The following is a 27,830-nucleotide window of genomic DNA, read 5'->3' on the forward strand; positions in this document are numbered from 1 at the left end:
TGACAAAATAGAATGTAAATCCCTTAAAATAAGTGCTGTTAAATGAAGGGGATATGTTGAATTTGCCTGATTTCAGTTTAGTAGCAAAGGATTTGCACACCCGTTACTTAATGGCTGCGATTGTGAAGATTTGAGCTGCATCTGTTGCGATGCCTTTTTGCCTCGTTATTATAGAACGCACTTCACTTTTTTTGATGCAATTGAGTCAAATTGTGAATGCAAGTTCCTTCAATCAGTGCAAACGTGTTTCATGGAAACAACTCAAAATGCTCAAATTGCATCAATTCAACTCAAAATGCATCAATTGCATCAATTTGCAGTTTGCACGACTCCGTTTCTTATGACTCCCATATGACTGCCCATTTGTATATAAACGCTTGTCTTGAAACGTCATTGATCTAGGAGGAGATGTCACTGTCTTCTAAAACAGCCCTTACTGTATAAAATAGATACTCCAGCCAGAAGTCTATGGCACTATATATTAAACTCCTGCAGACTGGGGCTTATTCTATTACAACCAAAGTGGCCTATTGGAGTCAATAGGGAAATTCGGCAGAAAATGGCCCATTTGGCTGATATAGAATAAGGTCCTATCTCAAAGAGCAAAGGTCCAAATATTTTTTGCTTCCATTTGCCTCAAATTAACATACCTGGTGCTCACATGTCTTATGATCTAAAAAGTGCCCCAGTTGGCGCTTCCCAGTGCTTAAATAATAAATATATTAAAGTGACAGTACTAAAGTGATTTCAATAGTGATATAAATGAGTGACTGTGATAATATAGTATATATAAAACATGTGCAAATAAGAGTGCAATGGCACATTAATAGAACAGTGAATAAGTACATACAATCAGTGACAATAAAAGTGTGATACGGCACTGTTAATAGAAAAAAAGAGAATTTTTTTTTAAATCCCTGAAAAATCCCCAAAAAAGACCCGTCTCCTTGGTCCGAAACACATATAGAATCTCAAAGCTTTTGGGGGAGCAGCGGGTGTCACGTGTCTTATACTAAGTGCAAGGTCTTGGTCAGAGAATTTCATGCCAAGCTGGACCGAGATTCCCGATGCCCTGAAAAAAAATTAAAAATAAAAACACAATTTTTAGTACATGCCAAAATAAAATGTGAGTTGTGTACCTAAATGGTTAACATGAACTACTACAGTAAGCCTGTGTCTGCCTTAATCTCCTAATGTGACTGATGAGTTAATATGGAAAAATAAACACAAGATAGTGGAAAATAAACCTAATGAAACCCTTATGTCTGGCAGAACAACAGATCTATGCCCATTTTTTATTCGGATGGTAGAAATCGAGGCATGAATGTATAATACATTTTTATTCCTGAGCAGTTTGGAAAAGTTTTGTGTTTTATGTGACAATCATAAGGTTGCTGTACAAAGTATTACAGGGAGGCTCTCAATGTGGGAACAGGAGCAGATATATACAGGATAGAATCAGCTGAATACAATGCCAATAAAAGTGACAGTGCACAGGGCACTACTCATAAACGTGCAGATGTAATAAGACAGGGCATTTAGGGCCTCATTCAGAGAAGGTTCATAAAAAAAATCACCGGACCATTTAAATCACCCTTTTTATGAGCGTTGCTATCACGGTGATCTGATGAACGGCCCTCTGAAAAGGCCTTACCCGGCGAGTTGTATCTGCTGCAGAGAGAGCTGCTCTGAGAGAGCCGTCTCTCCCTGTGCAAATATCGCCCAAAATTTATGTGTATAAATTTTAATTGTTAATAGTTTAGATGAGCAGGGGGTCTCCTGAGCTGAACCGCATTGGTTTCAGCCTCAGGGACCCCCTACTTCCCGAGTTACAGGCCCCGTTATGGGGTGCCGGTATCTCCTATGCATTTTATTCCCATGGTCACGTGACGCGGACATTTAAATGCATAGGAGATAGTGGCCCCCCATAACGGGGCCTGTATCTCGGGAAGTAGGGGGTCCCTGAGGCTATCCGCTATGGTAATTAAGTTTACTGTAAATGCATTTTTATTGCACAGGATTCATGCCAGGGGTCTCTGGTGCTAATATTAATGGATATCAGCTCCAGATTCCCGGCATCAATCCTATGCAGGGAAAATGCATTTTTTTTCTAAGTCCCATCTCGCCGCTTCTCTGCAGGTTTCCAACACGTTTAAGCCAACTTTTTCTGGCGTGAGAATTTTGTGATAAAATCACCATTCTAGAGCGGTGATAGGCGTTCATAGCCAAATCACTGCTACTAGAATTGCACGAGTTTATGAACATGCCGAAAAGTGGTGATAAGTGGCTTATCACCGCTGCCTTGGTGATTTTTTTTATGACCAATTTTTTTTGAGCAATTCAGTCTTTTATCACCCACTTATCACTGCTTACTGAATAGCAGTAGGTATTTTGGGTGATAAGTGCTTGATAAGTGGCTTATGAACGATTTCTGAATGAGGCCCTTAAAGCCTATACTGTCGTACTGTTATCACATGTGTACTTTTTCAGTCATGCATCACATCTCTATGCTACATAATGCTTTATCAAATGTATACACCCTTCACACAAAAACTTAGGGGTATTATGATGCTGTATGACATGGTTCATGAAAACTCAAGACTTTTTTAAAGTCTAGGTCCTCTAGGAGATGGTCTACCCAGTTTAGTAAATATCCATAATATATATTTTTCAGTAGTGTTTATTATAGACCCTGTGATGTGTACAGAGCACAATAGGGCTATATATCAGAATCTCCCTGCATGAAAGCATGGGCAAATACAGCATCAGCTTTCTCAAAGAAAAAGTCTTCATAGCCTTCCATGGGATTTCTATTTACACATCTGGTGACGCTTTCTGCACCACTCTCTCCCCCAGTTTTGCAGCAGTAGAGCATTTATACTTAGCCCCCAAATTAAATCTATATTCCAAAGAGCTTGCAATCTACCAGTGGTTACTGCCCTGCAAGGTAGCGTGCGTTGCACTACTAGCTTTCTAATGATGAATTACTTTCATACTACTGATTATTTCCCTTCAGAAGTCTTTGCTAAGATTTGGGATAAGGAGCCTCCTACTGTTACATGGACTGATCAGGTCTTTGTGCCACCATTACCTTATATGTCTTTCCCAGTATCAATGTTCTGGTAAATTGTACTGTTTGTGTAGCGCTGCACATACAGTCAGCTCTATAAAAGAATACATTATTACTGAACGATCATAAAACAGCTTGTCTCTATTAATTTCATGTCCTAGACTTCCCTACATATCTCACCATCAGTATTCTATCAGAGAACTCATCTGTGATTCTCTATCACTCTGTGTAGCTACATGGATAATTACCATTTGACAATCCCCACTTCTGAATGTGCACGTTTCCTAAACATTATTTGATACATGTATGTGTGCAACTATGACTAATACGTATGGAAATTGTTAGCTTTTTTTTGCCTAGTGGACTGCTTGGCAACACTACATTCTCATTGCTTAGAGAAGTATTTAATGCGGCAAAACGTGAAATCGTATATATTTTTTTTTACAAATAAATCAGTTCTCTAGTATTAGATAATAGTGACTGTTTTTTTTATTCATTCAAATTCCATTTTTAATGAGTTTGAATATACTTTCATTTATATAGCAAGGTTTAACTCACCTCCCAAGCAGTGCAAGGTCTTAGTAACACTTTTCTGTTTGTAATCATTTGCTGCCAATGTTCCCAGCAGTATGAGCTGTAAACTGTAAAAATAGATAATGTTACCGTAGTAATATAAGGATACATTGTAGTTGCTCGGTTACACTGATTGAAGGATTGAGTGAAACTGAAAAGCAGACATTATGTTAGGCACACAATCAGGATTGTGACAGAGTTATAACAGGAGCACCAAACGATTGCCAGCTTAGGTAAGAATGCAGAATTATACATTGCCACATGCTTTACATATAAAAATAAGAAAAAAAGAGAGAAAAGGGGGAATGTACAGCAGTATGGCTGCTTTAACAGAACAATCTAATTGCTAATCTAATTAACAGAACAATCTAACAGCTCGTCTAATTATTATCGAATTGAACTAGATAACCTAACTGTGGTATAGTCAAAAAAAATATCAGTGTTAAAAAAACTGAAACACTCTACCAAGATGATAATGATGTTCTTATTTGCGCAGGACATACTTGAAAACGAGAGGTAACTCACAATGTATTACTTCCTGGTAAAACATGTTATAAATAAATAAATACAAAGTCCAGCTCTACCATCAACATTTGAGTTTGCCACAAGCTATTGCATATTTGACAAACTTATTGACAATGTCTGATGCCATTCAATAAATGGCCAAATATAGTGTAAACTAATTTGAAGTAACTTTCCCTCCAAAAAGCATTGGAAAAGTACCGGCAATGTAGTTACTGTCTAATTCAATTCTCTTTAGAAATCATGTAATACATAGTTAGGCCCAGATTTACTAAACTGTGCTAAACCAAATAATGTAACCAGAATTTAGGCATAAATCTAGTGTACTATGCCAAACCAAAGCATGCAACAATAATTTAGGCCCAGATTTACTAAACCTTGTTAATCCTCAGAACACTTAAAGTGCATACACTTGTGGTGCATTCAGCAAAGGTTTAGCACTGTTTGGTGTGATATCACCCCTGTGCAGAACTGCAGTGTGAAGGACGTTTTCTTGGCCAATCCCAGAGAATTAGGGTAGAAAAAGATTGGGCCCTGGGGCTAAGTGTAAATTGGGGGCCCCTCCCACAAAGGTCAAATTTAAAGACGAATATAGTATGTTTTTATTGAACAACATTCAAAACTTTTATTGAAATTCTGCAAAGATTAGTACAAACACAAACATTGTATTTATCAATGTGTGTAGGATGACCAGCAGTCCCGGTTTTTAAGCCTTTGTCCCGACTTTTTTGGCCACTGTTTTTACCGGAACCGGCAATGAATGCGTAATCGACACTTGCCAGCTGCTCGTGCACAGGCGCGATCGACACTTGCCAGCCGCTCGTGCCCAGGCGCAATTGACACATGCCATTCGCGCATGCGCAAAATTTATTTCGTTTTTTTGCAGGGATAAATATGGTCACCCTAAACATATGTCACTTCCTGTGGTTTTTTTTGTTTGCAACGTCACAAATAAATCATCAAATTCGATTTTATGAAGTATAGCTGACTGGATTGTTATCAAGCAAAGAGCGTTCAGTCTTGGTTAAAGCGGCAACAGGAGAGCTCAGTCTTAAAACATTTCACATTTGATAAAGCTCTTTCGCCTTTGCAGTTTGTGGTCATCATTGTTAGGAAATTCCATAAGGCGATTTCAATGTTAGGAAATGTTGACTCCAGTCTGTCCTGCTTTAATAGTGGTGTTATATATAATATTTTGCTGTGCGTTATTTTTTAAATACATTTCCGACAATTCAAGTAAACTACCTTTTCCATACAAAATTGGAGAAACATTATCTTTCAATAACATTTTTTTTTTATTATAAAAAGTTAAGCTATATAAAATAGCAAGCAACATGCTGTTGGAATCACACCAAAAAGACAATTTTTAAGCATGATTATTAAGTGATGTTTGCTGCGTAGTAACGTTTCACCATAGTGTTTGTGGAGCCTCTAGAAGGTCAGGCCCTTGAACAGTCCAGGGCCCTGGGCTACAGCCCAGTATGCCCATGTCTTAGGATGGCAGTGGGGCCAGGGTTGATTTGAGGGAGCATCACAGTGTTGAGTGCCAGAGAAGGAGGAAGAGAGAGAGGTGGAATGTATAAGCAGCGGATGGATGAGTTGTTCCCACCCACACAATCACAGGCCAACATTAGTATATCTGAGCAATAATCTCATAGGGATTATTCACCAACCACCAGTATTAGAACACTTACCTTGGAAATTCTGGGAGATTCTGGGGCAGTGTCACAGTAAATGCCTCAACATTTCTGTGAGATTCTTAATGGCCCATCAGATTAACACAGCGGGGGGTTCCTGCAGTCCCAATCAAACTGAATGGGACTGCTGGGACCCCCGCTGTGTTAATCCGATGGGCCATATTAAGAATCTCACAGAAATGTTGAGGCATTTACTGTGAGACTGCCCCAGAATCTCCCAGGCACGAATTCTAATACGTGTGGCTGCATCTGTAGTCTGGAAAAGTACTGATTCAATGATTTGGAAGGAAAATGCAGTTAAGTTAATTCTATTAAAGACTCTAATTAATAGAATTAGATATCACATGACCAGAAATATCAAAGGTAAGAATCACTATATGTAGCACAAAAAAGGCTCTTTAGAAACGCATGAGCAAAGATGTGCATTGTAAAATACAGCAGAGGCTGCTGCTGTTATACATTCATGAAGTTTATAGTATTCTAACATAGGAATCTTTACCTAGTGTCACATTTTTCTAGTCTACCTTGCCGGACTGAACAGACAATGCTTAAAATCGACAGGAATATATAGAATATTACTCACACATAATTTATGTCTGATACCCTCTTATTGGACTGAATGGAGATATCTGTCAAATTTTAAGGAGCTCGTAGTATTTCGTCATCTGGTCAAGACATGTCTGATTGTATTCTCTTGGCAATTCAAGGAAATTCATTCCCCTCAGACTGTAAAGGGCAAACGGTTTACCGGAATCTCTTCATCTGTCAGCGTGACCTAAAAACACCACATTTGATCACTGTTCCAATTACATCACTAGCATCTGGATTGCACGCCATTCATATAATGTGTAACTTTGTTATGTCTTTCAGCCTCATAGCATAAGCTCGTTTATATTCGGCCAGTTGGAAGTTTGCAGAAAGGAGAAAGAATGGGTCAATGTGAATACTACAATGCTCTTACAAAACATATTGCAGAGCACCTATCAATGCACTTATTATCCAACTGGACAACAGAACTAGGAGGATAATTCAAATACAAATTTTGCTCGATTTAGCCTTTGAACATACACGCTATGCCTTCTACAATGATTTTCTTCAAATACAAAGCACAACTTTGATGATAATTGTGCATTTGTAAGCTTTCAACCACTTTGCAAATGACTGCCATATCTTTTTTGTGGAATTGATAAGGATGAGGCCCTATGGGATTTAGGGGCATATTTGCTAAACAGTGCTGAAATGTGTTTTAGGCACTGCTTTGTACAAATGTGTAATGCCTATTTTATGAAATGTGGTCATGTTTGCAAAAGAGAAAACAAAATGTACTTTTTTAGCAGTGCTTTGAATTCCAGTCTTTTTCTCAAAAACAGTTTGAAAGCCTTTTTTGTTGTTGGTTTTTTTTTTTTTTTAAGGATGCCAATAACCCCTTTGTATTTCTCATGGTCTCAATAGATGGAATGTTGATTCATCCTTTTTAATCCAATAAAGATACATTTATATATTTAATGAAACGACTGTATGTTTTATATTTGATTGTGTTGATTGCTTCTCCTCACCACATGTTCGTTTTCTTGATAGAGATTTACAGGGTAGACCCTCAGAAGGTCGCTAATTTTTAAAGTTCTGTTCATGTCAATTTAACATATCCGTATCACATACCCCCAAAGGTGCCTAGCGCAACAATGCCCTGGCATTTTCATAAAAAATAACCGATCGATACATTTTAACAGACGTTTTGCTTACTCATTTGCAAATCATATGGCAATGAGCAGGTTACCTAACAACGGCGACAGTCACACCTGGGTGCATGGTAGCGCATGATTATAACGCTAAAATATTTAGCACCTTCCAAAATCTGCCCTTACTCAAATCCAGGCCCTGATTATCATTACATATTTCTGGGACTAGCCTAAAAGCGATGTACTGAGTAGATCGCTTAACCCTTTTATTACAAAAAGTTATACGTCATACAAAGATTATTTATATACATATACACACACACACACACACACATATTACAGATCATATAAATGTCTGAAACATATCATATCAACTATATTATGTTTTTGAGTGATTACAGCGACATATTTTTGTGAACTAATATGGTATATAATGTAATAATGCCTGTATAAAATAAGTGTGTACAATAATGTAGATCCATACGTCAACAATATTCATTCATATTTCCTTTTTATTCAGGTACAATTAAAACAAATGAAGGATGTCCTTCCGTCATTTATTTTAATTGTACATGAATACAAATGATATATTAATTTTGTGGAGGTATGTGTGGATATAGATTATTGTACACCCATACTTTATACACTCATTATTACATTATATACCATGTCATTGCCATGTTAAAAAGTTGATACGTATAAAAATCATACATTTCTCAATATTATAACAAGATTTGCATTAGCTTTTGGTAACGCACATGAACATCTCTGTTAATAGCGCTGCCTTAATAACGCACCTTAAAGTCTGACAAATGCGCATGTGCAGTGTTAGAGAATGTGTCCCTGAGGCATGAACATCACAGTTAATAGCACTGCCACAGCATCAGGAACGTAACGTTATTAGGTCAACATTACTGGAGCTCAGAGGATCTACCCCTATTTCGGCTCTTCCTTGCAGTCAGAGCCCAACGTGCAAAACCTAGCTGGCTTCCAGTCTCCTGCTTTGAACGATTAATACAAATGTAGAGTTAATATAAAAGCAGAAGCCAAGTTCAGGCTCCAGGCTTTTCTCATCCTCCGTCATGATGACATTATACTAGTTATGTGCCAAAGTCATGTTTTATATGAGACATGTAGAACTTAAAGCAGTTTTTGGCCAGGGGAACTGAATATTGTTTTTAGGTATATAACTTTTACTGGTCTGTATCTTAGAACTCCAAGGGCTCACATTCTCAGCAGGGAGCTGACTACATTTTAATTGGGGTTAGAATTCAATAGAGTCAAAAGCGCATATAATTAAACGGTCTAGCTAACTTTTACATGGGTAAACTTCCTATATTTTTCTCATACTTTTTTCCACCTTTTGTTACAGTATTTTGCACTTCAGTGAAATGATCTTTAACATTACCAATACAAAATATACTGTTAACCTTCGTATGGTAGAAAAAAAAGAAAATAAATAACATTTGGATAAATCCCAACATTATCTAACCCCATACAACATATAGAAGATTAGAGATTATAGAAGAAGCATGTGTCTGTGCCTGGAATATACATTTCATGGTGACTCTGGAGCTTTTGATTGAATTATTGACTATATTCCCTCTAACATTTAAAATGAATATTAATGGATATTAATATTTTATTTTCAACGATTTGCTTAAAAGTTGCAACAACTAAACGTGTTAAAAAAATGCACTTTTTGAGATTGTAGAATATGGACTCATTTAGAAGGATTGTAATTAAACCACTGAAAATAAATAAAATTCATTAAAAGTTGATTCATTCCGTGCCTTCTAAAATGTTGCAATTTTTTTTAAATGTTAAATATATTTTCAAAATGCATACTTTTTTTCAGAATGTAGGTAAAGTAAAAATACATTTAAGCAGAATAAATATATTTATATAACATCTGAGTTAAATTATATGGTTAGAAGAATGTCTGTCAGAAGGAAACTGATGTTTTTAATGACATGTATTCATAGCATTGCTAAGATTTAGTCATGTGTGCTATTTTCGTTTTGTGTCTGGGACCAAGCATATTTCGATGTCACTTTATTATATTTCATGAGTTTTAAAACCCACCTCAACTTAATGTAAATTAAGCACTTAAGCGACTATTCTTTCCTTGATAAATGCCAGAGGGCCAAACATTGGTATAATATTCTACTTTATAACATTCAGCATTAAACAATTATAATTCCATTTCAAATGATCTCACTTAATCTCTGTGCATATAGACAAACACTGCTGTAGAGAAAACCTAGATAATCACCTTTGTTTTCTGTGGCAGTGCAGTGAAATTAGGACCTGATGAGATTTATTAATCAGCACAGCTATATGCATATTAATTCATTACATTGTTATTGGTGGTACTGCCAGTACACAATTGTGGGCCAAAGCACCAGTGGCGTAGTTACGTATTCAACCAGGGCAAAACTGTCAGGTTGAAAGTTATTAGTATACGGAATATCTAATGATGGTATTCTGCTAATTCGCCCTTTCCAGCCTACTAGTGTTCAATAGTAAATTTATAGGTAACTGTGACACTGCAATTAGTATATTCATTTACAGGCAATGTAAGAAGGGCCAGCACCCTGGGTTGTTTGGGATATAATTTAACTTTTTCTGGTGTTGGCACTTAAGCATGATATGAAATAAAGGAGAAATATGTTTTATTTTGTTTAGATCTAGCATATTGCAAAGGGTATTCAGGAATACACACATTATTTTATTATTTTGGTCATTTTGCTATATGTACATTTTGGGATATTTTTACAAGCTTATAAAATGATTGAACTAAACATGTATGTGACACAATACCATAAAGAAAGAAAACGCGTGAGAAAGAGCGACACAATATACAAGTTAATCAGTATGTTATCATTAGATTACACGAAAGCAAATTGCTATCACTATTAAATGCTCAATATATAAATATATACACATTATATATATATATATATATATATATATACATATATACATATACATATATATATATATATATACATATATACATATATATATATATATATACACACACACACACATACACATACATACATACATACATACATACTGAAACAGTTTAACATATATATCAAAAGATGTGAGTGTGCATGTAGCTCCCTGAAGTTATGTAGTCACCTCAATGTGTTATACATTACTTTGGATCACAAAGGCAAAAGAGGAACCATACACCAGAAGAGCCTCAAAACATGGACTGTTTATATTTTTATGACTGGCTCAAATTTGATGTTTACAATGTAAAATGTAAGCAAGAATGTTGGAAACTGAGCGTCTTTTTTTCAAATAAACCATTTCAGCTAAATGAAAACATTGGAGCATTTGAAACATTTTACATTCTCGCTGCTATTTACGTAAAAGAAAATACTAATAATAAATCGCAAAAATGTGACTAGAGAATAATTCTGAAAAATCACAGTATACTGGTGATGTGGTTTGTCACGTAATCAAACTGTTTCATCCACAGGGATATTAGGTTGAAGCATTGTTTTATATAATCGACTCCATCTCTTCATTACTGAAGAGCTTTAGGATTTTATGCAGTACAGTACTACAGTTTAGGTGCTCAGTAAAGTTATTTTGGCAAGAAAAATATTTGGGTAACATAATTTTACCTGCTGAATATACTCTAGTATACAGTATATTTAAACACCAACATATTTCAAGTTGTACAATTATATATTAACTGTTCTTATCCCATTGCAGCTCAGACCATGTGCATTTAAACAGACTAATAAGACCTTTTACGCCCTGTTATGGCCCTGGTAGTGCAGTTTTCTGTCCTAACGTGTACAGCTGTAGTTTAACACTTTAAAGTAAATCATCCATGGCATACACTTAAACATGCTGTATACATGTATTTCTAATTCAGTCATTCGGCACTGCATTCAATTTGCCTGTCCACGTGACTCAGTGGTTACGCAGAACTAAAAGGATATGATTTACAGGTTTAAGAATTATGACTGTTAGAAGCATAACAACGTATCACAAGACTTTCTTAAAAAGGCTAAAGAAAAGAAATCAACTAAAAAAAAAAAAAAACCCGAACATGCACACAATGATTAGCCAACATAGAAAAGACAATGTTCCTTTCTCCAATGAGAATCGGCCACATAACACCGATTGGAAATGTTACTGTTTGTGCTTTTACACGTGATGGACACTCATAGCCATGTTTGCAAGTATATTTCAAGTAGAATATTAATGACAGGAAGCGTCATCTTGGGTTTTCATTGTTACAGTAAGTGTAGCAGGGCAATGTGTGTGTTGAAGGAGGACCTCCGTGGTAATTGCAACGTCTTCGAAGCAGGTGAACGCAATTCGTGTCCCGGTGTCAGCTCTTTGTGACCTTGGGCAAATCATTGTATCTCCCTGTGTCTCAGGCATCAAAATTAGATTGTAAGCTCTGCAGGGCAGAGACTAATTGTGCCTTCAAAATTCAATGTGCAGCGCTGTGTAAACTGTCAGCGCTATAAAAGAAAAATCCAAAATGATGGATAGTGCTATTTAAAAAAGCATATTTGCATGAGAGTTTTGCATCATAATTGTGCAAATTGTGTGTGGTGTGTGGTGTGATGAATCAGGTGCATACAAATCATTTCCCCCAAGTGTGTTTCATAAGTAGCTACTCAACAAAGGATACGATTGCATCATTTTATCATTACTAATATTTCTGATCTTGTGCTAACATAACCCCACTGTGGTCGTTTAGGAGGCTAATTGATTTTTTGATCAATATCCTTTAGGAAGACAATAAAATAAAAATGTATTGAAATATACACCATGAACAGGCATTTAAGAGATAAAGGCCCCTATTCAATATGACATGAGGACACCTTCCCCATGTTTGGGAACATTTCAACACCATTTGAATGAATAGGGTTAACATCTTCCTGATGAAGAGAAAACGGTTTTACAATATACGGAAGAGGGGCCAGAGGGATGTACCAAGATTGCACAGATTGAGGCTATTGTCTGCGGGTAGAACATACAGATTTATTATATTCAACTCAACCACCATGCCACAAACGGCAGGTATTGCACCATTGTTGTGTTGATCAAACATGAGATGAGCTGTGTTACACTACCACTCTTTACAAAAAAATGTACAGCTCCCAAATGCGTCTTTTCGCCTAAATAAATATCCTCACAGCTTCTTCTAGTGAAGAAACCGGGAGTTCATGTCATGTTTTTACATTGAAAAATAGTTGTGCTTCGCTCCTAGTCAAGCCTGAATTGCATTGCAACACAATGTTCTGTGGGCCTCTCCAGCAGCAGAGCTTGAGCGAACTGAAGAACAAATACAAACACACAAGCCTATGTATGACTGGCTGATAACAGTTTAATATAATCTTACTCCCCAAACAGTTACACACCACCTATAGTTTTAATTTCAATGATTCACTTAACTATCTATCATTTGTGCTGCTTGACGACAGAATTAAACATTCACGGCCTTTTTTGCAAACATTTTGTAATAACTTTACAAATTATATTTTTATTTGCTGAATGCTATACGGTGGACGGTTTTTGTCACTCTTTTAACCCACCATAACTTATTTGTGTGTAGTAACTTTCAAAATACTATTCAGTGTTAAATTACATTTTTTTGTTGTTTTTAATGTTTTACTGCAGTTTTCTCCCAGCAAAATGTTAGTAAGTGTGATGATCAATAAAAGTGTTTTAATACAAAAAATATTTTGAAGTAGTTTTTACACTTGGGCAAAAGTGCACTGCCGCCGTTTGATCATTTCCAGCACCTACAAAATGATTGTTGATACAGCGTGAGGTGAAATGTGTCCAATACCTTCCACTGCTAACGTGGTGTGCAAGTAAATAACATGGGGGTTATTTGGCAGTGATGCAGACAGCCAAGGATGCTAATAAGATACTATTTGTAGATATTTCTACTATATATCTGTTTAATATTTATGATATTGTTCCTTTTATTTGTGAAGTTACAACCTTATCAAATCTGGTGCAAAATAATTTGCTTTAAGGAGACAATGATATAGATTGTGTGAAATTGTATCGTCAGTCCTGGGATACTAATGTGTGGTGTTCCCTGACCTTTCCAGAAAATAATATACACACACACATATACACACACACACACATATACACACACACACCACACACCACACACACACACATATATATATATATATATATATATATATATATATATATATATATATATATATATATATATATATATATATATATATATATATATATATACACACATACATACATACATATACACACACACTTTTTTTTTTCATTTAAAAAAGTGAAACTAAAAAAAAGTCAAGAAAACGTAAGAAAAGGGCCTTTTTTTTGTGCTTCTTTGTGCCACACTGTCCAGTTCCGTTTGTCGTTGCCTTCACTTTTGTTTTCATGCTCCTAAAATGAACAAGTTAATTGGATGAAGGTAGGTGTACATTGGCTCTCTAATCTTAATGGTATTATTGATCACATGCAGTAGCCAAGCTGATTGGAATCACACTGTCTCAATAGGAATCTATAGTTTATCTTGTGAGCCACCGTGACAAAGTGACAGAATACGAACTGAACTAACTGAACAATACTACAGAACATCATTTACACCAACATCATTAAGATGTGCAAAATGAGCTGTAGCACTCATTGTACACTGTACATTTTGGATACTGTCAATCTCTTCAAAGCAAAACATCACAATAATAGATATATTACTTAGCATGGTGATTTAGTATTAGTCTTTAAAAATGTAATTTAATGCAGATGAATAATAGTTGGAATATACCACACACCAGTAGTTAGCAAATACTGGAGCACAGCATAAATGTAAAGTCACATATTATTTCAATCGAGTATAGTACATTGGTTTTCAACTTTTTTTGGTTGAGGAACCCTATAATTATAGTGTGAAATTCTGCAGAATCCCAGCCCTCTCTAATAGCACATTTGAGTTCAGATGCATTGTAAGGGTGAATCCCCAGTCAGCACTGTGGCACGCGTGCCCGGCGGGGGGGGGGGGGGGGCGGGCGGCGTGTGCACAGCGCTACACCGAGATCAGCGGTAAGAGGGAACGTTTGCGATGAGAGGGGGCGTGGCGGTGGGTTTGCGTGGCCATGACGTCCCGTGGCTGGTTCGCCCTGATTGGCTGAACCGCCGGCGGGGGCGTGGACATGCCTCCGTCGCAAACTTTGAGTTTAAATTTCACAGCCTGCCTGAAAACCTGTCGCGCACCGCAGGGGAAAGGTGCGCGGCAGGGTACTAACTGGGACCGGCCTGACTGGGGGGGCGGAGGTTGAACGCACAGCACACGCCATAGCAGTCATTGGGACCGCAGCCTAAGGACCCCCAACCCTCTCTGATAGCGAGTCTGAGATCAGATGCATTGCAAGGAACCCCAACCCTCTCTAATAGCGCGTCAGAGCAGATGCATTGTAACGAACCCCAACCCAGTCTAATAACGCGTCTGAGATCAGATGCATTGTAAGGAACCCCAACCCTCTCTAATAGTACGTCTGAGATCAGATGCATTGTAAGGAACCCCAACCCTCTCTAATAGTACGTCTGAGATCAGATGCATTGTAAGGAACTCCAGCCCTCTCTAATAGTGCGTCTGAGATTAAATGCATTGAAAATTCTTCAGTATTTGGTACAATTTTCAAATGACCTGAAAATGGAATTGAACCCTTTAGGGAAGCCTGGGGGACACCAAGGGTTCCTAGGAGCTCCTGTTGAACACTGGTATAGTATGTTGTAAATGATGGTTTGATACAAATATAATGTAATATATAATAAAAACATAGACAGTGATCTGCACAAATTCAGATATTTCCTAAATTGTTAACTATTTGAAATTAAAAATACTAAATAGGAACCGGTAGAGGACGTATGAAGGCAGAGAATAGGTACTAGTGGCAAAATTGTGGTAATCTGTTTAAGATGTAAAATCTATTGATATTCTCTTTACTTTTTGCCAGGACTTGTAAGCAATGTGTGTAATGGTGCTGGGCTAGACATTACATGCACATGATGCAAAATAGGAGGGGTTATGCAGATTTTTGATATAGCCACCCTCCCCCCACGCGCAATAATTACGGTAATGTTATAAATCTCGTTTTAGGACTCGTAGAGGTTGCCTTGTTTTTTTTAAGCATCAAACTGCAGCTTGTTTCTTTACGTTAATCACAATTTTCTAGTGAAAAGGTAAAAAAAAAAAAAAAACCTAGGTGATGGTAAAAAGCCCCTATTTAATACTTTTAGAGCAAAAACAACGGGTCTGTTTATCAAAGTCTCCTGGCTGCAAAACTCAGGAAAAAGCTGTGGGAAAAAACAGCACCAGATTTATCAAAGGAAAACAAAAACAGTTCATTTGGGTTCCTTTTTCTATTTACCTGCTGCTGTTTTTACTCCAGTTTTGACGGTGGAGACTTTCATATTAATCATCTCCAAATAGTCAGAAGCACTATACCATACTAAAAACACACTTCTTTAAGCATAAAGGAACTTTTGTACCAAAAAGTCTCCTGACTGCAAAACCAGGGCAAAAGTGGCGCAGAAAACTGCATCAGATTTATCAAATTAAAATAACCCTGTTTAATTAAGGCACTGGGATTCTTTGCATTGATAAATCTGATCCAGTTTTTGTTGTTCCACTATTGTCCTAGTTTTGTAGGCAGGAGCTCGGATACGTACTGTAGACCCCAAAGTCTTCATAACACAATATGCCAAAAGTTTATCTCCCTCTAACTTCTAACCCCCCATTGCCATCCTCTGCCCACACATACTAGGTAACACAAGCCATGCGCCAACTCCTCTCACCAACATAAGCTATTGTATATGATGCATCCTCAGCTACACACCTCACAAACCCATCCAGATGCAGGGAATGTCCACCTGAGGTCTCAGACGCCCTCCTCCCCTGACTAAAGCAAGCTTTGACTTACCCATGTGGTGTTCTTCCGTTGGATACATATACAGGGGGAATCGGTCTCATTTTAGGGGGGGGAAAAAAAAATATGAAACCACATTTTATCTACACAATCAAGGACTCACTTAAGGCTCTGATCTCAGAAGCCTGATTGCTGAAGAGAAGTACACCAGGCAAAGAAATGCAGCTTCCAACTGTGTTCACAGCATTGTCATGGAAATTAACACACTACCCCACTCATTCCCCCGCATCAAGACACCCCCCACCCCCCTTTTTTTTTTGTCATCCCTTATTGTCAGTGCAAATGTTTACAGCTCTGCTAAAGGGTCGCAATCAGAAGGGAAAGCAGTTTAGTTCGTTTCAAATGTGGCTTCTCCCCAGCACCTTTCAGATCGTCGTCTGGTCTATGTGAAGCTCCAACCCACCTCATGTGGGTAACGCAGGCAAAGTGCATGAAATATTCATAGGGAAGAGTTAATCTCTTAAAGGAGAATTACCAGGAAACCTATTGCACAGGCAAACTACGCATGTGATGCTGTCTGATCATTCACACAGAGGGTTGGTCAATCATTTCTCACCAGTTTATTTTTAACAGTTGCAGTGAATTAATAATAAGTAGCCTGACAAAGTCTACTTCACTGGTATTCCTTTTGAACAGCTGTGTGCATACAGTATAAGTCTGGTGATGTTTTATGTGAGTGCAATCACTACAATTCCTCAGCACTTAAGCACCCTCTGAAAAAAATAATGGGGATCCTCATTGTCAAAAAACAACATTGTTGTGTAGAAAGCCAGTGCATCAGAAAAAACAAGTCCTGTTTGGCATAATAAACTGAGGTTTAGGATAAACTCCTTCAATGTAAGCATATAGCATAACAAAGCCCTAATAGGGTTAGGGGACTAGTACCTAATGCCAGCGGCACCATAAGTAAATAGTACAGACCAACATCCCATATATCAGAGAAAAAAGGGGTACAGCGACCCACAAAGTGAACTCACTCAGTTTCTCCTGGAGTATCCAATCTCAGAATCTTCATAGGCGTGCAATCTCCCAGGTGATGGCAGGAACAAGTAGAAAAATAAGGCAGTGCACTGCCCAAAGTAACAGAAGGAGGCTCACGGTTTTAAGCAACAAAAAATAGATTTATTACATAAAAAGTGGACAAAAGGGTCCCCCCTAGGCCGCAGCAGGGGTAAAAACCGTGAGCCTCCTTCTGTTACTTTGGGCAGTGCACTGCCTTATTGTTCTACTTGTCAAAAAACAACAACCTGTTAACCCCTTTACTGCCAGAGGCCTGCAGAGCAATGTGATCATAACAAACTTATAATGAAAACAGTATCTTTCTATATTGTTCCATATTTCCATAAGCAATGTATCATTTGAATATTCATGAGATCATTTTACCATGTTAAATTACGTGACCAGCTAGGGATTTTTCACTAGCATAGTTGTATCTTCTTGACCTCATGTGCCCCTCTGCAGTAAATATTAGTCAAACCGGATTTAAAAAATAGAATGGGAGAGACACATGGAGTAATTGCCAGTGCTACCCAGATATAATACATTTAATATTACAAATTCAAACAGGGCTTTAAAAAAAAAAAAAAAAAAAAAAAAAGCATTCATTTGAAATTCAGAAATGTGTATGTTATCATTTAGTGCTTTGTCAGGAGTTCTCAAACATAAAATTTGATAAAGTTGCGGTTGATTTTCATGCTGCCTTAGCTCTTTCCAACACACATGAACACACACACACACACATATTATGCCTGTATGCTATATACTGTACGTTATGTTTAAAAAAAAAAACACTGCACCTGGATATAGAAAGCTGCAGATCGATCTGTTCTCCTGTAATCGATCGCTTGCTCTGGGTTATTTAATTCAGTTCTTGCACAGCATTCTGGGCAATGTAGTCCTGGAATATGATTGACTGAGCAGTTACTAGATACAATTGGTGCACTGCTAGAGAGAGGGCAGGGCTCAAGAGCCAGAGCCGGTCAGAAGGGGAAGGGGGCTGTCACTTTGGAAATGCTTCCTACATTAGAAACATTAAAAATGTCTTTAAAACATTTTTTTTTTTTAAATGCTACAAATATTTTCTCATAGTACAGAACTGATTTATTATAAAAAAAAACACACATGTAGGATATTGCTTGTACTGCTGCTTTACAGTAATGTCTTCGGGGATCTACAGTGGCCCAGGAGCAGAGGTTGAGGAGAGGACCATGAAGTGAGCTGCCATTGTCAGTGATGAAAATATAGCCTGCAATGTTTGCTTTTTTTCCAAGGTTTAAAAATTAGCTGTAGTTTAAAATATATCATCTCATCTTTCACCCTGACTCTTACCATTTAGTCTGGTTAAGAATCAACAATACTGACACCTTACTTAGTAGTTCTAGAGGTAGCATTGTACTCCTTGATACCTTTCATAAGCATGCCTGTTTTGTCACAGCCTGCATACAATTTTCAGACCAGTTTGTTTCTACCTTGTATTTAGGTAACAATGCACTTATTTCAGATCATAATACTACTTGGGCATAGTGACTTTTTATGATTTGGTTGCAGGTCAGATCTTGGCTTTGTGTGCAATACAATGCAAAGCTCTCAATCCCCCCTTATTTCTAGTGAGTCTTTTCCAGGCTTTCCTGTTTATTTCACTCTAAGGCAACTTGGTTGCAAAGACTTTAGCGCCATCTAACGGTAGGAAGCTGTCCATATCTGGTAGCAGCACTTTCTGACTACATAATCATCTGACTCTCTCCTCACTCCTCTCTCTCATTTGGACAGTATAACTGACAGGGAGCCTCTTCTGTAGCTGGGGCTCTCAGTGCCCTGCAATATGTCAGTTACCGACCCCTTAGTAACACGGGATTAATAAAAAGTATTGAGGATGCCGTGGAGCCATTAGTGCCAGGATAAACCCTCCTCCCTGGGTTTAAACTCACTACTCCCCCCCCCCCCCAGGTCCGCCAACAGAATTCATGGGGCCCAGGACAAATGAAAGAAGCAGCCCCCCCCCCCCAAACCCATAGCGCACCTACCATGAAAAAATATATTTTAGCGCGCAACTTTTACTTAACTGTTTTCTTATTGTGATACAGAAAAAAACATTACAATGCAACCTGTTTATTTGTATATTTTCAACAAAATACATGTGACTGCCTGCCTGGGTGGGTGAGTGGGTGGGTGGATGACAGTAGAATGACAGTTGGGTGAATGATGGTGGGTGGGTGAATGACAGTGGGTGGGTGAATGACAGTGGGTGGATGGGTGAATAATGGTTGGTGGGTTAATGTTGAATGATGGTGAGTGGGTGAATGACAGTGACTGGGTGGGTGAATGACAGTAGAATGACAGTAGGGTGAATGACGGTGGGTGGGTGAATGACAGTTGGGTGAATGACAGTGGGTGGGTGGGTGTATGACAGTGGGTGGGTGAATGACAGTGGGTGGGTGGGTGAATGACAGTGGGTGGATGGGTGAATGATGGTTGGAGGGTTAATGTTGAATGACGGTGGTTGGGTGAATGACAGTGGGTGGGTGATTGACGGTGGGTGGCTGATTGACGGTGGCAGGGTGGGACACAGTGACACTAGACGGTGGGTGGGTGGGAGACAGTGACTGGGTGGGTGGGTGACAGTGACTGGTGGGTGGCTGACAGTGACTGGTGGGTGGGTGACAATGACTGGGTGGGTGAATTACAGTAGAATGACAGTTGGGTGAATGACGGTGGGTGGGTGGGTGAATGACAGTGGGTGGGTGGGTGAATGACAGTGGGTGGGTGGGTGAATGACAGTGGGTGGGTGAATGACAGTGGGTGGATGGGTGAATGATGGTTGGTGGGTTAATGTTGAATGATGGTGAGTGGGTGAATGACAGTGACTGGGTGGGTGAATGACAGTAGAATGACAATTGGGTGAATGACGGTGGGTGGGTGAATGACAGTTGGATGAATAACAGTGGGTTGAATGACAGTGGGTGGGTGAATGACAGTGGGTGGATGGGTGAATGATGGTTGGTGGGTTAATGTTGAATGACGGTGGGTGGGTGAATGACAGTGGGTGGGTGATTGACGGTGGGTGGGTAATTGACGGTGGGTGGGAGACAGTGACTGGGTGGCTGGGAGACAGTGACACTAGACGGTGGGTGGATGGGAGACAGTGACTGGGTGGGTGGGTGACAGTGACTGGGTGGGTGACAGTGACTGGGTGCGTGACAGTGAGTGGGTGGGTGACAGTGACTGGGTGACAGTGACTGGGTGGGTGACAGTGACTGGGTGGGTGACAGTGACTGGGTGGGAGACAGTGACTGGGTGGGAGACAGTGACTGGGTGACAGTGAGACAGTGACTGGGTGACAGTGAGACAGTGACTGGGTGACAGTGAGACAGTGACTGGGTGACAGTGAGACAGTGACTGGGTGGGTGACAGTGACTGGGTGGGTGACAGTGACAGTGAGTGACAGTGACAGTGGGTGACAGTGACTGGGTGGGATGACCGGGTGGGTGCAGCTTGCTGCCGGACACTTTCCTCTCCTGCCCTCGATATCCCCGCGGCAGATGCCCGGGACGGGAGGTGGGCTTGGGGGCGCGGGAGGTGGGCTCAGGGGGGGGGGACGGCCACGGGAGGTGGGCTCGGGGGGGGCACGGTAGCATGTGGGGGGAGCCGCGGGAAGCTGGCCGTGGGGGAAGCGGGGGGGGAAGCAGACCGCAGGGGGAGCTGGTCCTTCCCCCTCCGTCCCACGTTGGGAGCATGTGGGGGGGGGAGCGTATGGAGGGGGGAGGGGGAGCGTGTGGGGGGGGAGAGTGGGGGGAGCGGGCCCCGCGCGGCCGGGCCCCCCTGACCCACGGGGCCGGGGATGACAGTGTCCCCCGCTGTTGGCGGCCCTGCTCCCCCCTTTTTAAGTAGCAGGTTTTTCCATGTTCCTGTGCAGGACAGATACACTGAGGCCATTTTCCCTCCCCTGCAGAGGTAAATGAGAATGTTCACAGGTAGTGTTAGAACCTGCTTATTGGTCATGCTGTGAAGTGGCTGCAGGCTTACAATACTTTGGCCAAAGGGTTGAACTAAATGACCATTACTTCTGAAAATACAAACATTTAAGTATTTGACTATGTATTTTCTGTCACATTGGATGTAACATTTTGTATTTTTGTCTTTTGTTTTATACAGCAGGGGTGCGCAAACTGAGGGGCGCGAGATTTTCTGAGGGGGGGGGAGGGGGGAAGGGCACAGCAGTTACAGAGGCCCCGCGCTTCCCCAAAGGCATTTCAATTAAATGCCGGATGACCGCGCAATGGCCTTTTTAACTTCCCTTTCCTATGTGTCGGGCGACACGTCGCCATGGCAACCCAGGTCAAGTGACGTCATGTTGCCCTGGTAATGTGACGTCACATGACCCGCGGCATCATGCGTCATTTGGTGCCGGAGCAGGGGGGGGGGGGGGGAGGAATAGTTTGCGCGCCCTTGGTGTACAGGATGATAGTGAGCCAGAATGACCTGTAGCCAGGCAGGAAAGGATGTTTATGGGGAAATAAATGATTGATGTGATGGGGCTGGAGCAGTGTAAAACATGGGTTTAAATGAGAAGGTTGTTGGAGAGGGGTGGAGCACAAAGGTTCTGATCATGTGGTAACACAGCCCACCACACGGTCATACACATTGCTGTGTGTTTACAGTCACACAGGCAGAGGAAACAGACTGTATGATATTTCTGATTACGGTATATCATAATTATTTGCTCAGAGCACATGAAAGGTGAGGACGATTTAAAGTAATATGTACTTTGCTTCAGTTTTTGTTATATAATCTAGATTATAGTGTACATACACACACACACACACACATATATATATAATATATATATATATATATATATATATTTATATATATATATAAATATATATATATACATACACACAGTATATATTTCAGTAGAAATATATATACACATACAAATAAGTTTCCCCGGCGCTAATAAACAGTCCAAGATACCGTGATCAAACAAAGATAGTCTCTGATACAAGGCTCCTTCTGGATGGGTGGATGAACTGGTTGATTAAAGTTCCAGATGGGTGGGTGTCCTTAATAAGGTATTTCCACTGCTTCTGAAATAACAGAAAAAAAGGCACACACTTGCGCAGTATACCACAGCAACAGACCCCTAACTGAAACTTGCAGAATCCTACTCACAGAATGAATGAAGAACACATTCAGGGGAGAGAATCTGTAAACACGTCCCGTTCCTGCACAGCTCCCCACGGACCCCACGTGGTCTGGTTAAAGGATTTCCCTCAAGTAGGCGATGTTGATCGGAGATGTCCTCGATACAGCATACACCGACAGTGGAACAGGGAATAGGACAATACTAGTGTACTACGTGATAAAATTTTATTAACACACTTAAAACAATAGAAACCACACTCACATTGTGTGGAGGTGAGTCAAACAACTCACGGATGCCGTCCGCAACCTGAAAATTCCCCGATCTGCAACAGAGAGACTCACTGCACGCAACACTCGCTACCGGCAAGCGGGTGACGTCAGCAGTGCAGGAAGTCCTCCCTGCGTCTGGAACTAAGGAAGCCGGATCGGGTCAAAAACACCAAGCTCCTCCTCCCTACGCGTTTCGTGACGCTATGTCACTTCCTCAGGGTATACCGGAGCTTTGCTAATGATACACTTAAATACATACCCCAATTAAGAGACCTTCCTACAAATGGGAGGTACTACGATTGAAATACACCCTATAACACACACAGTATGCAGCAATTACACATCAGATTGCTGGTGGGGTCAATTGGTGAATTTACATATGGGTCAATTAATTCAACTCTTAAAAATATCTACAGTGATACACATTGCAGGGAGATGTAAAAAAGTTAAAAAACATGAAGATATTAGGGATCATAAAATGAAAATGATATTAAAATTGTTAAGGATCGTAAAAATAAATAAAATCAGATTGGACACATAATGAAAGCAAGCTTATAAACAAAGTGCAAAGAATTATTCAAGGATCTTTCAAAAAGGCCGCCAGATCAAATTCAATGTTAAGACCCAGGGGGGACAGAGTTTTTAACACATAGATCCAATAACTCTCACGTTTGGATACTGTGTTTAATCTGTCCCCCCCACGCCAACAGTCCTTGGGATTGTCAATTCCCATACATACCAATCCCTCAGGGTTCTGACCATGGTGTATTTTGAAATGATTAGAGACGCTATGCGTCTCAAGGCCCCTCTTAATGTTATAAACATGTTCGGCGAACCTTCTTTTGAGGAGCCTCCCAGTGCGGCCTACATATTGTAGTCCGCACGGGCATTCCAATATATACGCAGAAGTTGGTCCTACAATTAATGAAGATGCTGATGTTAAAACTTACCCCTGTTGCATTTGATTTGAATGTTTTGCTCTTTTTACTATGCTTACATCCAATACAATTGGAGCATGTATAATAACCTTTAAGGTCATTGAGCCAGGTTACATGGTGATCTCTCAAGCCATCAATGGGACAACTGGGGGATAAAGTAGATTTTAAATTTCTAGCCCTTCTATATACGATTTTCGGTTTATTAGGGAGAATGGTTTTCAAAATTGGATCTCTCTGGAGTATACTCCAGTGCTTATTTAATGTCCTGGATATGACTGGAGCCAGACCACAGTATTGTGTGATAAAGAATGGAAACTGTCCCTGTGTGGTTGGAACTGGGGCAGGGTTCTTTTTACAAATCAGGGTGGATCTATCAATTTGATTAACCTCCAAAATAGCCTGATCCAATTCACGACTTTTATACTCACGTTCTAAAAACCTACTTTTTAAAACTTTGACCTGCTGTTGATAAATCACGTTATCAGAGCAATTTCTCTTTAATCGCAATGCTTGGCCTTTAGGTATATTTCGCAACCACTGAGGGTGGTGATGGCTTGATGCCAGTAGATATGTGTTGGCATCGACTTCTTTATGATAGGTCTTTGTGTGGATGACATTATTGACGATATAAAGGGTAAGATCAAGGAAATTAATATTGGATGTACTATGGTTAAACGTAAACTTTAAGTTCCACGTGTTGGTGTTGAGGTATGACTTAAACTGTTCCAGCTCATCTAATGACCCCTTCCAGACACACAGCACATCATCGATGTATCTCTTCCAGAGCACCAGGTTTGCACTGAATGGGTTGGAGGACCAAATATGATCCTCCTCCCAAACTGACATGAATAAGTTGGCGTAACTAGGTGCAAACCTGGTGCCCATGGCAGTGCCGCATGTCTGGAGGAAAAATTCATGGTCATAGCTGAAAAAATTATGGGGCAGAATAAATCTGATCCCGTCCAGGATGAACTGTCTCAGTTTGTCATCCATCCCAACATCTTTTTCCAGGACTCTTCTAATCACATCTAGTCCCATCTGATGGTCAATCACTGTGTATAGCGAGACCACGTCACAGGTTACCCAGCAGAAATCATCCATCCAGGTAACATCTTGCATTAAGGTCAATACCTGTGAGGTGTCCCTCAGATATGACAGAACTTGAACTACATGTTTTTGAAGAAGACAGTCCAGGAATTGGGAGAGGTTTGAAGTGAGGGAGCGAATCCCAGATATTATTGGGCGGCCGGGGGGTTTGGTAAGGTTCTTATGGATCTTCGGGATGAAATAGAAAACCGGAATTCTAGGTTGTTCAACTATTAGGAATTCCTGTTCCTTTGTGGTTAAAATTCCATCCCGAAGGCCCTGATCCAAAAAGACCACCATTTCTTCTTTAAATGGAATGGTGGGGTTGGTTTCTAACTTACGATATGTGATAGCATCCCCCAATATTCTGAGTGATTCTTCCTCATAATAAGAGGAATTCATCACGACCACTCCCCCCCCCCTTTATCTGCTGCCTTTATCACTATTTTGGTATTGGACTCAAGGGATTTAACAGCTTCTTTTTCTTCCTTGCTAAGATTTTGTCTACGGCATTTAAAATCTGTGCTGGCTGCTTCTAGATCTGAAATCACCATCTCAGCAAAGGTATCAACAAAGTTGCCCTTCATTCCTTTAGGATAGAAGGTCGATGGTTTCTTAAATGGAGTTAGGGGGGGCTTCATTGCCTGGTTGTTCACACTTGGCAAGATGACCGATCTACTAACTGCATCTTTCAGATAGTATTTTTTAAGAGTGATCTTCCTCAAAAACTTATGGACATCGACAAAGGTATTAAACATGTTGGGTCCATTTACCGGGGCAAAATTAAGACCCCGGGATAAAACATCCAGTTCTACTTGTTTAAGAGGAACATCACTGATATTGAATACATTACTTTTTACCAATCTCTCCCTTGGTCTAACCTTCTTCTTTCTCTTTCTCTTCCTTGTCCCTCCTCTCTTCCCTCTGAATCTTCCATTCTTGACCTTTTCCTTTCTACTCTTACTTGGTCTTGTCTGCCTGTTTGGGTTCTGGGGCCTCTCCATTTCTCCTGCAGTGGTGCTCGGCCCTGGCGCTGGTCTAAAAAAGAAGAATTGTGTTTTTTTGTTGCACAATAACCTCCATATGGCCTATCTCCAGAGATCTATCACGATAATGATGGCCTCCATGTGGTCTATCTATAGGGGATCTATCACGATGCTCTTGTCCTGTAATATATTTCTCATCTACATATTCCCCAGACACAATCTGATTCGCTGGATTTTGTTTATTTGATTTTTTTCTTACCCTTATTTGAAATGATAGTAGGTTTGCTATCCTGTTTAGACAGTGTATCCCCTTTTCTCTTCAATGAAGGAGTTTCTATTTTATCACTTAGAGTTGAATCGATTCTGCCTCTGGGGGTGTTAGATGATTGGGCTACTTCGGGCCCACCTATATCTACTTCGCTGATCGTGATAACCTTTTCTGTTTTCCAATTTCTTTGCTTGTTGTCATTGTAATCCTTTTTATCTCTTATAAACTTTTTATGTTTTGTCAATTTCACTTCTTTCTCAATTTTCTCTATTTTTAAAGATGTTTTTTCATCTAAGCTCTTATACTCTGGAAGATGTGTAAATGGTTCCAATTGTTCTTTAATTGAATTGATTTGCCCATCCAGAGCCTCCATTGTAACAGCTATATGTCTAATCAAGAGTAGCATGAGATTAACTGAACATGTGTCCAATATACAATTCCATTCTTTTAAAAATTCTTCATCTTCATAGTCTGATGTAGGAGGTTTGAGAACTCTAAGTCCTCTAGGGATCCGTTTATTCTCAATATATTGCTTGAGCGTAAAGGTCTCCCAGATTTGTCTCATCTCCTGTGTCAACAATTTTTCCAGTTTGGAGAACTGAGTATCAAGGCTATCTTTATCTGTATCCATGTGCTCATTTGTGTCACTAAAGAAACCTACTAAATTTTGCCCTCTCGGTGCTCTATTGGTGAATAGTGCCATATTATATGTGGTTTGCTGCTAAGGGAATAAGGGAAATATATATACAAACTGAAAAAGACAAACGTAGGGCTAAAAACCTATATAGTGAGAGTGCGAAATAATAAAGACAGGTATAAAATAAGTGATAGGTACTGTATGAGAATAGTGAGTGAAAATATGTGAACAAGTTGTTATACACTGATAAAGACAATAGTAAATAGTTTGAATAACTGTGCCAAAAAAAAACAAATGTTTGCCATAAAAATAATAAAATAATTAGAAAACCTGTCAACAAAGTGATCTAGCAGTTGATCTTCATCTTAGAGAGGTTTGTCGGACTCCGGATGTCATTACATCTACTACTGCTACAAAGCGCTGTTCGGGCCTCTTGTTGCCGCCGGCCCCGACGTATCCCCAGCTGCTTGCCTGTCTCTCTCCTGTACTGTCCCACGCCGGGCTCAGTGACGTCAGCTTGCTCCGGAAGTTGCAATAAGCACTTCTGGCGCACACCGGCATTAGAGCCTGGCGTGGGACAGTATAGGAGAGGGGCAGGCGAACAGCTGAGGAGACGTCGGGTCTGGCGGCAACAAGAGGTCCGAACAGCGCCGGCCAGGATAGTAAGGGAGAGAGGCAGCAGCAGGGAGGAGGCAACTTTCATAGAGCCGCAAGTAGGAGCGGAAAGAGCCCCATGTGGCTCGTGAGTCGCATGTTGCCACCCCTGGAGTAGCTGCTCTCCCTGTATCTTAAAGGATCTTTAATCAGGATGTGTGGGAGGAAAGGAGTTAATGACTTGTACAAGTCTAGACTCAACAAGCTCATTATAATGCAGAAATATGTTAAAGAAGGTAAATACCACATCAATATATCAGCAGATTCCATTTAATAAATTGATAGCTAATTTTTAGGGGTGTGGTACTATTGGGGAGGACTTACAAGC

General features: G+C 39.9%; 1 long non-coding RNA gene across 3 annotated transcripts in view; it reads right to left on the reverse strand.

Annotated features, from left to right (window-relative positions):
* Positions 1–16,704, reverse strand: part of LOC142489508 (uncharacterized) — an 18,035-nt gene extending 1,331 nt beyond the window's left edge. The window contains exons 1-3 of one of the 3 annotated variants that reach the window (XR_012799872.1): positions 16,623–16,704; positions 3,629–3,711; positions 1–1,072 (exon numbers count right to left, since the gene is read on the reverse strand). The exon at positions 1–1,072 is cut by the window's left edge and continues 1,331 nt beyond it. This is a non-coding gene — a long non-coding RNA (uncharacterized LOC142489508). Of the gene's footprint in view, positions 1,073–3,089; positions 3,165–3,628; positions 3,712–6,445; positions 7,095–16,622 lie in introns of those variants that run through there. The other 2 variants (XR_012799873.1, XR_012799874.1) reach the window with 2 other exon arrangements.
* Between the last annotated feature and the right edge of the window lie 11,126 nt (positions 16,705–27,830).

This window comes from Ascaphus truei, chromosome 3, assembly GCF_040206685.1.
Source record: "Ascaphus truei isolate aAscTru1 chromosome 3, aAscTru1.hap1, whole genome shotgun sequence".
NCBI classification, from domain to species: Eukaryota; Metazoa; Chordata; class Amphibia; order Anura; family Ascaphidae; genus Ascaphus; species Ascaphus truei.